This window comes from Vicugna pacos, chromosome 11 (genome assembly GCF_048564905.1).
Source record: "Vicugna pacos chromosome 11, VicPac4, whole genome shotgun sequence".
NCBI lineage: Eukaryota > Metazoa > Chordata > Mammalia > Artiodactyla > Camelidae > Vicugna > Vicugna pacos.
Window position 1 is genome coordinate 327435 of NC_132997.1, and position 14043 is coordinate 341477.

The 14043-nt window shown below is 38.7% G+C and overlaps 1 long non-coding RNA gene across 3 annotated transcripts in view; it reads left to right on the forward strand.

The window, feature by feature from the left end:
• LOC116279875 (uncharacterized) overlaps positions 1 to 14043 on the forward strand; it is a 60112-nt gene that overhangs the window by 31163 nt on the left and 14906 nt on the right. For 2 of the 3 annotated variants that reach the window (XR_012077790.1, XR_012077788.1), the window contains 3 exons: positions 4468 to 4665; positions 4969 to 5092; positions 8419 to 8522. This is a non-coding gene — a long non-coding RNA (uncharacterized lncRNA). The remainder of the gene's footprint in view (positions 1 to 4467; positions 4666 to 4968; positions 5093 to 8418; positions 8523 to 14043) is intronic. The other variant, XR_012077789.1, reaches the window with a different exon arrangement.

Here is a 14043-nt window from a genome sequence, read left to right on the forward strand (position 1 = left end):
TATTCTTAAGATAGTAAATGTCTTCCTTTTGGGTTTTATCTTTGGTATTATTCTTAGAAATAATTTTTATAATGGTATAAATCTCTTTTGTAGGTTTTTATAATCTCTAAGATGGAGAAGATAATAGTACTTGTTATACTGAGGAGAAGTGGAATTAATGTGAGCAAAGGGTTGTATTTGCTGTTATTAGTACTTTCTAATATTTACATCACTATCTGGAATTTTTCTGGTGGTCATTATGACAGGAATAGAATTTGCTCTTTCCAGGTGATTCTCTGATTGTCCCAGGACAATTATTGAATCCATACTTTGCTCTTTGATTTGAAATCCCACCTGTACAAAATACTTATGTACACTAGAGTCTCTTTTTGAGCTAATGATTTATTTCTGTCAATCTTACTTTCATACCCCAGCGCTATATCTTATATATTGTAAAAATTTATTTAATATCTGACAGTCCGATTTTTTTTTTGATTCTTTTCTTACATCCCAAATTTTCTTGGCTACTATTATGACTTTATTATTCCTGAAGAATTCTAAAATACTTTGTTCCAGTTAAAAAAAAAAACAGATAATATTTTTCATGGGAATTTTTAGTAAGTTTTCACTTATCTTTAGGAGAACTTACATCTTTACAAAACTGCTTTCCTCCATGCAATATGTTGATGTCTCTACATTCACACATCTTAATTTACCCCTCAGTACAGTCGTGTGGATTTCTCCATGTAGAACTTGGATATTAATTTTGAGTTTATTCCAGATTATTGTTGATGTTTTTGTTAATTATGTAAGTGAGAATTTTTTGCTATTATGTTTTTTAACTGTTTAAACTGACACCTAGGAAGGGAGATTTGGTTTGTAAATACTCACTTTGCAACTTTTCATTTAAAATTGTAAGTATTAATTTCTTGTTCCACAATCCTTTCTTTTGTGTTTTTAAAAATTTGTTTCCAAGATTATTAAAATGGTCATAGCTAAGTTGTATAGGTGGGGAGACAGATGGACAGAGGTAGTGTGGCTCATGCACAAACTGTGAGCAGTTTCATGGCTGCCTTTAGGCTGGAGAGCCTCAGAAGATCCCAGGTTAGACCAGGGATGGCTTTGTATGCAATTGAAAGCCAGCTTTCCTGCCTTTATGGTGAAGCCTTGTGGGCGTGGCAGGTAGATAATCAAGGTCCGATTAAGGTCATTGGCTGCACAGAGTGCTGTGTCTGTGAGAACTGGAGACCATCGTCATTGGAAATGCTTGGTGCCAGGATCAATGCAGGGGAGCTGGGGAGCCTGTGTGTTAAGGATTTTCCAGCCCTGTGAGTGGGAAGATCAGACTCTGCATTCAGATCTGAGTTTGAATTCATCCTCTCTTGTTTACTGGTTCTCTGACTTTTGTCAAGTTATATACCCTCTTTGAAATCCTGTTTATTTGTCTCTCAAAATAAAATTACGGCCTGCTGCTAGAGTGTTTGATCAGGGTAAATGATTTGTGTCTATAAGATGCTATGTACAGTCACAATCTCAGTGAAAAATGGCCTGTCGCCTCTTCTTCTGCAACTCAGTGCTCGACAAGACATGGAGGAAAGCCAGTTCTTAATTTGTGTGATATGCAAGTAGGAACAAAATTAATGTCTTGCCTTTCCCTAGCAGTATTCTTACTCCTTTGCTTCATTTACTTCTTTCCTCCTTTTCTTTCCCCTTTCCCCTTTCCCCTCCTTCACCAAAAGAGCCTGAGAATCTCTCAAAATATTAGGTTCAAATTACTTTAAAGGTTGACTCATCCTCATGAAATGACAGTAACATAAAAAAAGTCTGTACACATCCCAGAATTCATTGTATTTGATTTACACACACACACACGTGCACGCACACACACACACACACACACACACACAATCAGCCTACCTCCCACTTGCTGAGGGAGAAGAACCACTTTTTCTGAGTTTTCATTCACTGGGCATGAGAGCAAAATCTCTTACGCAGACTTTCACCTGGCTTCGTGCATGGTGTTTTTAATTGAATTTCTGCTTTGTGGTCATAGAAATATTCTCTTAATAGAAGAGGAAGTGGAGACATAGACATTCTGCTTAGATATTGGTGTCATCATATTTGAGTTGGAAAGGACTTACGAAAGCACTGAGTCATAACTTTTTATGGGTGAAAATCCATGATGGTGTAACTTGGACAAGAGCCTGGGTCTCCTGCCATCATGTCCACGCGGGTGAACAGGCAACTGGGCACGGGATGGTAGGGATCCTTCTTGCTTGAGTTCCAGGGTCTTGCTAGATTTCATTGCTCAGCTGCCTTTAGTTTATGTCCATGAGGCCTCTCATGGGAAGGTCACTCTGTCCTGATAGACTGAGTTTCTAATCAGCAAAAAGCTCTGGACCCACTCATATTTCCCAGAGATTTTCTGCTGACCTGCTGACACTTTATATAAGTGAGACCTAAGAAACTACTGGATATAAAACCTTTATTGTTATCCTTTGCCCTCGAGTTCCATAGGAATGGGGTGCGGTCTCAGGCTAAAGCTAGGTCTGAACAAAGATAGGGTGATAGACTGTGCTGCTGGACTCTCCCCAGTCGAATGGGATTTCCACCTTAGTTTTTAGAATCAGGCAGATGAGTTCAAATCTTGCCTTTACCAGTTATTAGCTTTGTGACCTTGGGGAAATAACTGTACTTTTTTGTGTCCAAATTTCTTTGTCCGTAAATAAGTTCAGTATTTATTTTAAGATTTTTGTTACAGAATTGAATGAGCTAATTTCCTATTTTATACCTAAAATACTGATTGCGTGGTTCTATGCTGGTGCCTTGGTAGTTGATTTCTTAGGGACTTGCCAGTGAGAATGGGGGTGGGAGACCCCTTGATAATAGAGCTTATATTCCAGCTTATGCTTGTAAAAGACTAGATGTGCAGTGGATTTTTAGTAAATATCCATTCCTTTCCAAATGCACATTGATTGTTTACATATCTTTATACTATTATATGAACAATTTTTTATTCCAATTTAAATCATTGTAGAATTTAAAATATGTAGCTATAACAAAAATATGTGAAATAAAATGATTTGAGTTTTATTTTGTTTCCAATAATCAAAACAACTTAAACTAGAATAGAAAAAAGTTTTGAAATAGTAGAAATAATTTTATTTCCATGGAATCAATTCCCTATGATAGGTTTTTTGGTTGTGTTGTTAAACAGCATATAAAATTGATAGGTTGTGACATATTGCAAATGAGGAAACTGTGGAGATGTACTACCTCCAATGCAGTCATTTTGTTACCAAGTCCAAACTCGTTCTGCTTGCTGCATGACAGGCCAATAAATCAGGAGTTGAGGTGTTGGAGCAAGAAATAGTGACTTTATTTGAAAAGCTGGCAGACCCAGAAGATGGCATACTGATAATCCTGGTGAACCCTCTTCCCCAAGTCAGAATTCATTCAACTTTTATACTAAAATGTGGCGAGGGTGTGGTTGGTTTTTGCAAACTTCTTGCTGCAAGAATTGTTTGTCCTTGGAATCCTTTGTTCTTGCAGCTGTCCATGTGGTTCAAATCATTGTTCCCCTGTAATACCTTTAAAAAAAAAAAAAGTTTATTGTCTATTTTGCAACTTGCCATCTCTACATAAGTGTAGAAGATCTAACATCTTTTAAGATCAGATCCCGGAGAATAGGCCCTCTTGGGCATTTCAGGCTAAAGGCAAATTTCTTTTACAAAAGGTTCAGAGCTAGGAATTCTGAGCCTATAAATCAGGGCACAAGTTTAAAGCCAAAGGAACACATCTAACATTGGAGTCAAATTTGTTCTTTTCTATTACAATTTCTTTTTCCACCTGATAAATAATTTTAGTAAGAAATATGAACTTTTTATTATTTTTGCTTCTTAATAACGGAAAAGTGGGCAAACTACAGCTTTTTGAGCAGGGATGCTGTGCATGCCTTGGGGTCACAGCAAACTCTTGTTGGGGGTGGTCGACCCTGCATCATGTCTGATGCCCCATGTTGGTGAGGGTCCCCCTAACCAGGGGCTCTCTTCAGGAACCAGCATATGGGCATTGAACTCTGGAGACCTCTTTCTACGGTGCAGGAATTTTTTTCAGATACTGTGATGGAAAAATCACTTCAGCTGGGGATAATTAGGGACTAAAGAAAGAGTAAAAGGGATTGGAGTAGAGAGGAAGAGAAGGACACAAGCTCAGGGAGCCTGAGGGATTTGCAGCGGGGCCTCGGGAGAGAGAGGAGTAGAGGTGGGGAGGGGCCCGTCCCCGGAACCAGCTCCTGCACCTGTCCCTGCGCCCAAGACACCCAGCTTTTAATTGGCCCAGGACACTCCTGTCTGGATGTCACCCTGGGCAGAACCTTGAGAATCAAAGGTAAGGGGTGGGCAGCACTCACCTAGGGGTCACTGAGGACTTTGTTCAAGTCCACAGTGTCTTTTCTGGTCATATGTCTTCACTTGCCCTTTATCTTAGGATCTGAGAAGCAGGAGCAAGGAACTCAGGGAGAGATCCAGGAAGACAACTGACTGTTAGGAGACGACAGTCACAGCGACACGGAGAGCGAAGACACTTGCAGCAAAGTAAAATAACTTCACATCTATTGTATCAGAGCTGCAGGTGTGAGAGAGCCTAAGCCTGTCTCAGAGTTCAGGGGACAAGCAGAAAGGAATGGTAAAATTTCCACTGACAATTGAAATTTTGTTAAATAGCCTGCTACTGTTAATTGTAACATTTTATTGTATGTAGGTGTAATTCTATGGGCATTTATAGGTTCACACAACCCCACCAGCCCCTCTTGACCACATCGGGGATGGGCTTTCTCAAGCACAGTGCCCCTCCTGCTTGGGTGGGCCACGCTGCGGGTCCTTGCCTGCGGCTGGGCTGCTGCAGGGCACTGAGTCCCCGAGACACAACCTGTGAGACACGACAGGAACGCCTCTGCTCTTGACTGAGGGCCTCCTTTTACCCCTGCAGTGTAAGAATGCCGGCGACTCAGTTATAAGAATGCTTCAAAGCTGTCCGTGTCCTTGCCATCCAGAAGCGGGGCCTGGAAACTTCCGAATTACTCCAGAATGCGGTTTGCATTCACCTTCGACAGGTGAGTGTATGTCCTTACACAAGTGGAGGAATTACTGCAGTTTTCCTGGAAATAATTCACCACTAGTCCGTCTGACTTTTCTGTGTTAGGATTCAGTATGGCCTGCTAAAAAATCTGGAGTCAGATCTTGAAACCCTGATGAAGAGGACTATTTATTTTGTTTCTTTATGTGATTGTATTTTACTTTAAAAATTCAGAGTTTTCTGTTCTTGAGGGAATTTTTTCGGGGGTTGGAGAAACAACTTTGCTCTTACCATCTTTGTGACCTGTTGCTATATGCGTCTCACCTGTCTTCTGTCACTTGTGAGGCAGTTCCATTTGTGACCCTGTCCGGGTTGTTCATGTTATGAAACATAAAGTCTGTAAAAGTACAGTCCCTTTTACTCCGAAGACATTCCACAAATACTCCTTAAATCTGGGTGTGGTTTTAAGAAGACACAATCATTAGAACATGTCCTTGCAGGTTGCTAGTGCAATATCCCCAAATCAATAGTCTTGCTCAACATCTAAAATCTTTCTAATCTACCTTGGATTTGTATGGATAAGTGAAGCAGTTTGCTAAAAACTCAAGACCAGGTTTAGAATACAGGCAGGTGTAGATCAGCAGGTCCTCCCAAACTGATGCTCTGCCAGAGGACAGGGCCGAGGGGAGAGGGCGTGTCCTTCCCTCCCTGAGCGGACAGTTTCATGGCAAAGACCTTCACCAGGTGAAGAACTTGGAGTTTCTTCTAAGAGCTGTGGGTTTGAAAAGAGTCCAAAATGCGCGGGAGTGTCATAATCCCATTTGTCTCAAGTAGGGGAGAGTGGCTGTGGGGCCACATGGGAGAATCGTGAGTCCAGGTGGGCAGTGTTGGTGGCTTCCACTTGAGTGGTGGGACGATCAGTGGGTAAAAGGGAACAGATTGAAGGCATGTTTAGATGGTAAAAAGGAAAGGATGAATGATGACTGTGAAGTTAGGATGGAGTAAGGCCCAGGTTTCTGTGTGGATTAATGAGGTAAATGATGTTCCTGCTTTACTCTGAGGAGGGAAAGCTGCAGAGGGACTTCTGAGGGATAACTGATGAGTTCAGTTATGGGTAAAATGAAAGGCTGTTAGATGTGTGGTCTGGGAGCTCAGGTGAGAGACAGTAGTGAGTAGGGGGAGGGGAGAGAGACTTTCAAATCAGTTTGTCTTGTGAACATGCAAATTAGTATGAGTAATGACACAATTAACACCTCTATATTCTGGATTTAAAGCCCAGTAACATTTTGATATTCTGACTGCAGAGGTTCTTAATTTTATTTTAATACAAATAAATAGAAACAAAATAGTGGAGTTAATGAACATCTTAGAGTTGATGGGTGTCCTTGTATGTATTTCTATACCTCATCTGTTTATAACCATAATCTATAAAAAGTTAGCTTGCTTAGCATAAGAGTTAAACAGAGGTCCTTGACACACACTCTTGGGGATTGAAGCTGATCTTCTTGGGCAAATTATGTAGCCTCTTTGTGCCTTAGTTGCATCTTCTGTGACTGCCCCCGGGCCCCTCATCACAGCTGATTTCCTAGACTAGATGTTGGAAGGGAGGCTGATGAAGGGATAAGAAGTGGCAACTTCTAGGGATACTGAAGAAAGAGACAGAAACAGATTAAAGCCGAGAAACTGCGTAGAAATACCCTCAAAAGAGAAAGAATCCCGCAGTGTTTTGAGCCACTTAGTGTAAGGGAAACAAAATCAAGTGGACCCAAACCCTTGAGCATGAGAGTATTGTGGGTGGGAGGTTGTCATCAGAAAAGGGTTGAGAAAGGCCTCTTCATTTCCCTTGACGCTTCCAGTAAGGATGGGGAGCAGAAGTGAAAACCCCCTGCTTCACAGTTGAAGGTGCTCTTTCATGCGAAACTGACCAAAGGTTGGAAACCACTCATCAGCGGTGCTGTCAAATGAGAGGCTTCTGGATTGGGTAGGGCACTTGCTGTGACTTCCAGGTGACCTGCTGGCTGGGGGCTGTGAGGCGGGCAGTAGGTTTGCAGGGTGGCCCGGGCATAATCCCTGGCTCTGGGGCTGCTGGTGTGACTAGCAGACCTGGGCGCACGCTGTACTAATGCGGCAGCTGGGGATGTGGCCTGGGACACCTGCCATCCTGAGGGCGAGAAGAGGGCTCCCCTGAGGGGGTGTCCCTGCGGAGAGTGGAAACGTCCTCCTGCAGGGGAGGAAGAGCCTCTGAGAAGAGGGCCGGATGCACAGGCAAGACCAGCCTGAGCAAGGAGGTTTCTGGGAGCCGGAATTCATACAGTGACCCAAACCGCCTTGTTCCTGAGAGACTGGATGGAAAAGATGCTGAAAAGGCAGTCTAGGGTCCGACACTGTGGTGGGTTATGAGTGACAGGAAAGGACTGTTCAGGCAGGCACGAGAGAACCCTGTGGGCGTCCCAGCTGGGGCTTCACGCCGAGGGAAGAACAGAGTTATAGGCTTTGCCACTTACTAGCTGTGTCATTTTGAACAATATCACCCCACCTCTCTCTCTATATATATCTTCATCTGTTAAGTGACAGAGTGACCATCTCGTGTCATGAGAAGGCTTAGTTTAGCTCTGATCCTCTTTTTCCAGTCCTGTCAATGCTTCCCTGCAAGGTTCTGCAGCGGCTGCTCTTACCCTGAGATGGGAGGGCGTAGAGGGACATTGTAGCGCCCGAGGGCAGGAAGGGGTTCCTTTAAAAGCAGCCATGTAACCGCCTGCAGCTGCAGACATCCAGGCAGTTTGGTTGAAGGTCCTTGAGAGGACTTTGGAGGCCTTAGGTGGTGGAGAGGACTTTGGAGGCCTTAGCGTCTTCTTAAGTGTTGTTTTCCCTTGGGGACCGGATTTGCCTTTGCAGATTGATGTTGAAGATTTGGGCTTCTGGCAAAGCTGTTTTCAGAGATCGGTATATATGTAAAATATCGTATAAAATAAAATAATTTATTTAACGTGTGCGACTTTGCAACTGTTGGGAACAGCTCTGTTGGCCTGGTCTCCACGGAGGACACCAAGGGTCAGCAGAGCGTGCGGGAGGGCAGGCAGCCTGCAGTGCTGCTGCGGGGGGGTTCTCCCCAGCAGGACGCTCTGCTGAGTTGACTCTTATATGAGTTTGGTTGCCAGAGGAGCAGACAGCAAATTAATGAGTTCTGGTGGGATTGTATAATGACAGGAAGAAAGAGGAACCCGAAGTTTTTCCGGACTAAAACACGCTTTTGTTTCCTGATCCAGTGTGTTCCATTACAAAATTGATGAATTGTATCTATTCTGGGACTTCATTGAAATAAACGTTCAGCCTAAAAGTTAAGAGTTATGTTTTATTTGGCAGGAGGACTCGAGCCAGGATGACAGCCCCTAAGATCACTCTGAGGGTCTTCTCCCAAGAGGTACAGGAGGAGCTAGGATATATAGAAGCTATACAACAAAGACCAGGTAATTGGAACAATAAAATATTGCTTGTTATCTAAAGAAAACCAGATATCTCAAGTTCTAGTATTTAGTGTTTTTCTATGTATGGTGGGAAGCAAACATTTGGGTCATTGAATTCATTCCTTTGGCAAGCACCTGGCTATCTAGGGCCAGTATCCTGTCCTTTCTTACTCTGAGTCCGCTCAGAGGACACCACTGTGAGTGGCTGAGAGGCCGGGCTGCAGGCATGTACTCGCTGGGGTTTGGCAGCAGCCGCTGATGACTTGGATTCAGCATTCTTTGTTTACTGACATGGTTGCAGTATTTTCATTCACAGTGTTCCCCCTTGGTCCTAAATTCGACCAATATTTTGAGAGACATTTCACGACCAATTTTGTCCCACGGTGCTAGGATGGCTCATTCCTAGTTCAGGTGAAGAATCTTCTGAGTTGCCATTCAAGGTGTTAGTTTTTTTTTATCAGGCCCTGTTGATACTAAAAGTTCTCTGGATCACCTGTCTTACTAGTCTATTATGATCCAGGAAGTGTTTACCGTTCTTTGCTCATTCCCATACCTAGAATCACACTATTACAATTACTTTATTCAGGGTTATAAATTTTATCTATTTCTTCAAGATGTTTAGCCATCATCAATCTTGTAGGCCTAGTTACACATTGGGAAATATAACAGACAACAATTTTATAAAATAGACAGTATATAAGTAATAAAGCTAGTAACGTTATAAAAGTCACTAGTAAGAATTTAATAGTCGAGAAGTTTTATTTTTGAGTTAAAATTTTGCTTGTGTTTTTGATTGAGTTTGATCTTATGAGAAAGTTCATATTTACGGTCAGGGTCAGAGCAGGTATTAATTGGCCAGGTGAGGTCACCCACCTTGTAAGATCAACAGTGACCTAAAGAGAACTATAATTTCTTTTGAGAATAACGTTTCTGAGGGCTATCTAGTTAGAGCCTTGGAGTAGGGAAACCCACCAAGGTAACACAGAAGTACTAGACATAGGTAATTTACCATAAACTTAACAGTTGGAGTTCATAATCAAAGGTAGGAGAAATTATCAAAGTAATTGGTATACAGGCCTGGTCCGGTGTCTTGGATCAGCTGTCTAGCTCAGATGTCATCTTCTTCTCATCCTGGCCTGGTAGCTTTTTCTCCATTTGGACATTTTTTTAAGGTGAGCAATGCTCTATAGGCCAGTGCACGGCATGGGCTGTTTCTGATAGGAAGTGAATCCGAGAGTCAGTTTCCTTCAGATTTGGTATGAATGATCTAGTTAAGAGTACCTGACGAAGGGTCCTTCCATTCAGGTTGGAGACAGTTCTTTAAGTCATGCCTGTTCCAGTATGCATAATCCCCTGGCTGCAGGTCATGGGGCATTGGAACTTTACCCAAGGATAGATTACTGAGCTTCAGAAACAAACCTACTGTATTCTTTTCATAATTCAATTAAACTGTACAGCTATGTGACATAACAGCAAGGAATGATCTGGGAAGTTTCTTAGTAAATGTGGACCTCAATTAACAAAACTAGAATTTAAAATCCACTAAAATATAATCTTTTTTATCTCTAAAGTTACCCTTAGTTTTCCCAAATAAAGCCAAATGAAGATTAATTACTTTATAAGTTAAGTCTGATTGTTTGATCATATAGGCTTTTTTAAATTGGCTGTGTTGGAAGTTTTAATAAAGAGTTTAAGGGTAGAATGTTAATAAGGTTTGCTAAGGCCAGGAAAGCCATGTCAAGGCTTGTAGTGGGTTTCTGCCTTACAGATTTAGGTAAATTCTTTTCTCTTTAAAATCCTTAAAATACCTTTATAATCCTATATCTGTTAGGAGATGATCTTCCTAACTTGTCTGGTAGAGCCACTGGAGACCTAAGTATTTTTAGTCTCTTGAGGGATCAGATAGAGAGAAAAGATAACTGTTCGAAGTCTGATTACCTAGGTATAATTTATTAAATTGCTTTGAATCATAACTAGCTTAAGGAGAAGAGATTCTTTATGTCTGGGAAACAGGTTAAAAGCCAGCAGTATTTCAAAGAAAATCAAAAATTATAACTATATTCACCAGTTTACTCAGTCCCATGTAACTAATTTTTTAATGAGAGTTTTCATTAGAACTTTAAAATTTCTTAGCCAGTTTAGTTCACTGCTATAGTTTAAAATGTATTAGAAATCAGTAAATCTGCTTGAAGAGAAAGCATTTTGCAAAACCATCAGAAGAAAACTATTAACTGTCTATAAATGACAAAAGATTTAAAAGCATGGTTAAACACCGTTAAACTATAATGGCTAAAGAAACCTGTTCACTATAACCAGAATTATCACTGGTAACATTTCAGATATACCAGAATTTTAGGGAGTCCATATAATTTCTACAATATCAATATTAATAGTATTTTCTCATTCAATATAACCTTAGAAGATTTATTATTCATTTGACAATACCATGTTATTTAACATGCCAAATGAAACTTACTAGTTTAAAATCTCTCTTTGGGATGCTTCAGGGGCCCTCTGAGCATCCCAAAGTTAACTGGAGATTAAAAGAACTTTAATTAGAAATTGATATTTGGGGAGCTTGTTAAAAGATTTCAGAACACTTGGTCAGATAAACATATAGATCACTGTAAAGTAGTACTTATTCATTAAGAAGAAAATACATCAAAGGTAAAGGCAAAACAGATCAGCTAAGTGGTATAAGAAGTTTTACAATCTGTTACTGAAGGTGGATTAATATTTTAAGAAAATTTTGTCCTCTTAACAGAGAGAAAACCAAATCTAGTCTTGTACCAGCTTACGTCTAAGATTCATTTACGTTGCCCAATTTGATTCTAAACTTAGCCAATTCTGACCACGTACAAAACTTTCCTCAGGTTTCCCTTTCCACAAACCTTCCACAGCTTTCTGTACTCATATTAGTGTGTCCCTTATTTTCTCTTCCATTCAGAAGTAACCAGCTGCAGGAGAAAGTCACTGTTCTTAACAAAATATAATTCCATTCTTATATTTTCCTTTACACATTTATCTTACTTTCCTAGGATACTTAGATCATTCCCTTACTAATAGAGACTATTTCAGTGTTGCACCAATGATTTATTAATATTTCTAAACACCTTTAGTTTCACTGTAAGAGGAAGTTAAGTGTTAAGTAATTCATATTTCAATCTTATTTTATCTTAAAATGGCATAGCTATTTAATAAAATCCTATCATTAAACTTAATTGAGCACAACTCTAGAATTCAAAGATACCAAACATTTAGAGATTATCTTAAGCATACATTTTAAAAATATATTTTAATAATTTACCCAAAGCTCTCATCTCATTTGCATTTAATTTACTTAAAATTTTACCACACCACATTACTGTTATTTTTTTCTTGACAAATCTGCAACAGATATAACAGGGTCTTATTTGACTTTCATTTAACCTAGGTACAGTAAAGGTATTACACTTAATATTGATGACTTTAAAGATGTCTATATTAATTAGAACATACTTAAACTAAACAATATCGAATATTATCTTAATATTGAATATTTTCCAGTTCACGTGATGCTGAAAGTCAATTTGTTCAGTTTTTATTTTAAAAATACTTAATTTTTAAGCTCTTATTTTTTACATCAATTAAGCAGAGCTCTTTGACTTTGGTTTTTTTTTTTAGCAGTAGAAATATCTCACATATATAATGTGTACGCAGGCTTATAAACAGACAAAAGCTAGAGATCTCATAGCTTCAGTTTAAAACTTACTTATGAAATAGGTATAATAATAGTTGGAGTAAGCTGAATTTGCTTACTCAAATCACAAAGGCTTACTATTTATGAAGTAGACAGTTAAGATTTCTTCACAAAGTCTGAAGGACCCGTCAGAGTTTTGAGTTATAAAATGCCAAAAATTTCTTGGCCTTATGTTTTATTTCATTGAGCTAATTAGGCTCAGTCCTAGGTCACTGTTTATTGTATTTACATTTCTGATCTGCAAGACAAAGACACGCTCTTCCAGTTCCCTAGAGAACTGCTCTGTCACCCAGACCGAATTTTATCTCCTTAAATGGCATTTTTGTATCAGTGAGAATAGCTGTAAAGAATTCTATGTTTTAAAACTTTAAGGTTTGTTTTATCATGTCTTCCAAAGCTTGCATAAAGCAGTTAGTAAGGTCTCTTTTCCTTGATTTATAAGTTAAACCCAGGGTAAACCTATAATTATTTTTTTTATTAGTCACACAATATTAGTTTTTAGTTTTATGTTATATTGCATGGCTCATGTAACTCTATTGGTTTCTTTACTTTGTTCAATTAATATTTTCAGAGGGACAGATATGGGCCCAGCCTTATAATACCAAAAAGGGGAAGCGTTTTTCCATTGAAATATATCTGTCCCACAACATAATTAAGCAAAAGGTTTATATAAAGACCATTTAAATATACCAATTTTTCAAACTTTTATCTTAATTTTATTAAATCTTATACCTTTAATTTTTATATTTATTAGGTTTAATCAATAATTCTTATTTCTAGAAGGAGTGCCAAAAGCCTTTTTTTGTTTTTCGTGCATTTTATCTAATTTTATAGAAAAGCCTCTGGGGTCCCAAAGTTTGAGCCAAAGAGCTTAGGCCCTTCTTAATTTTTAATTTGATTAATTGGTTTGTTGTCCCAATCATTGATCAAGTATTTCAGTATATATATATATTTTAGCCCTACAAATACATATATTTTAAAATGTGGTAAATAAAGCGGACTTGTTTGAACTTTAATGTTGGTGGTAGTAGGTGATATCTTTGGCTCTTTTTTTATACTTTACGTAGTGTAGTATAAAAACCTTGTATCTAAATCAAAAAATGTCCATTTATCTCATTCAAAATAAACATATAAAAATATTTATCCATTTGGGATAAGCCCGTTATCTTTTTTTTTTTTGACATTTTTACAATCCTTTTTCCAGTTATCCAAACTAATTAACATTAATTATTCTAAGTTTTTATTAGCATCCCTAGAAACATTAATCGGAAAGGAAAAACACAAATGTAGCTTTTCAAACCAGTTTTATTTTTTTAACTAAGTTCTTAGGTTAACCATTAGATATATTTTTCTACCTTTAGACTTGATTTTAATAGGTACCAATAAAACAGCTGTTTATAATGAGATCTCTTTCAACTTTCACCAATGTAAAAGTTTTTTGAAATTAAAAGATATATCATATGGCCATCAATTTATACATAAATATATATATATATATATATATATATATATATATATATATATATATATATATATATGTAGTGACTTTAAACCAATAACATGAAGAGACTCTTCCACATGAGAGTGGGGGTGTTACCTAAATAAAATTCACAGGTTTACTCTCCAAAAGCTAAAGGCCTTTGTGGTCCAGGCTGATGCAACAAAGTTAAAGATGGCAAAATATCTGAAAATTGGTACTATCAAAGAATTGTTTAGAATCCCAATTTATTTGCGTGGCCACCATATGTACACAGTACTTGAACCTTTTGTATGGCAGAGTCCAAG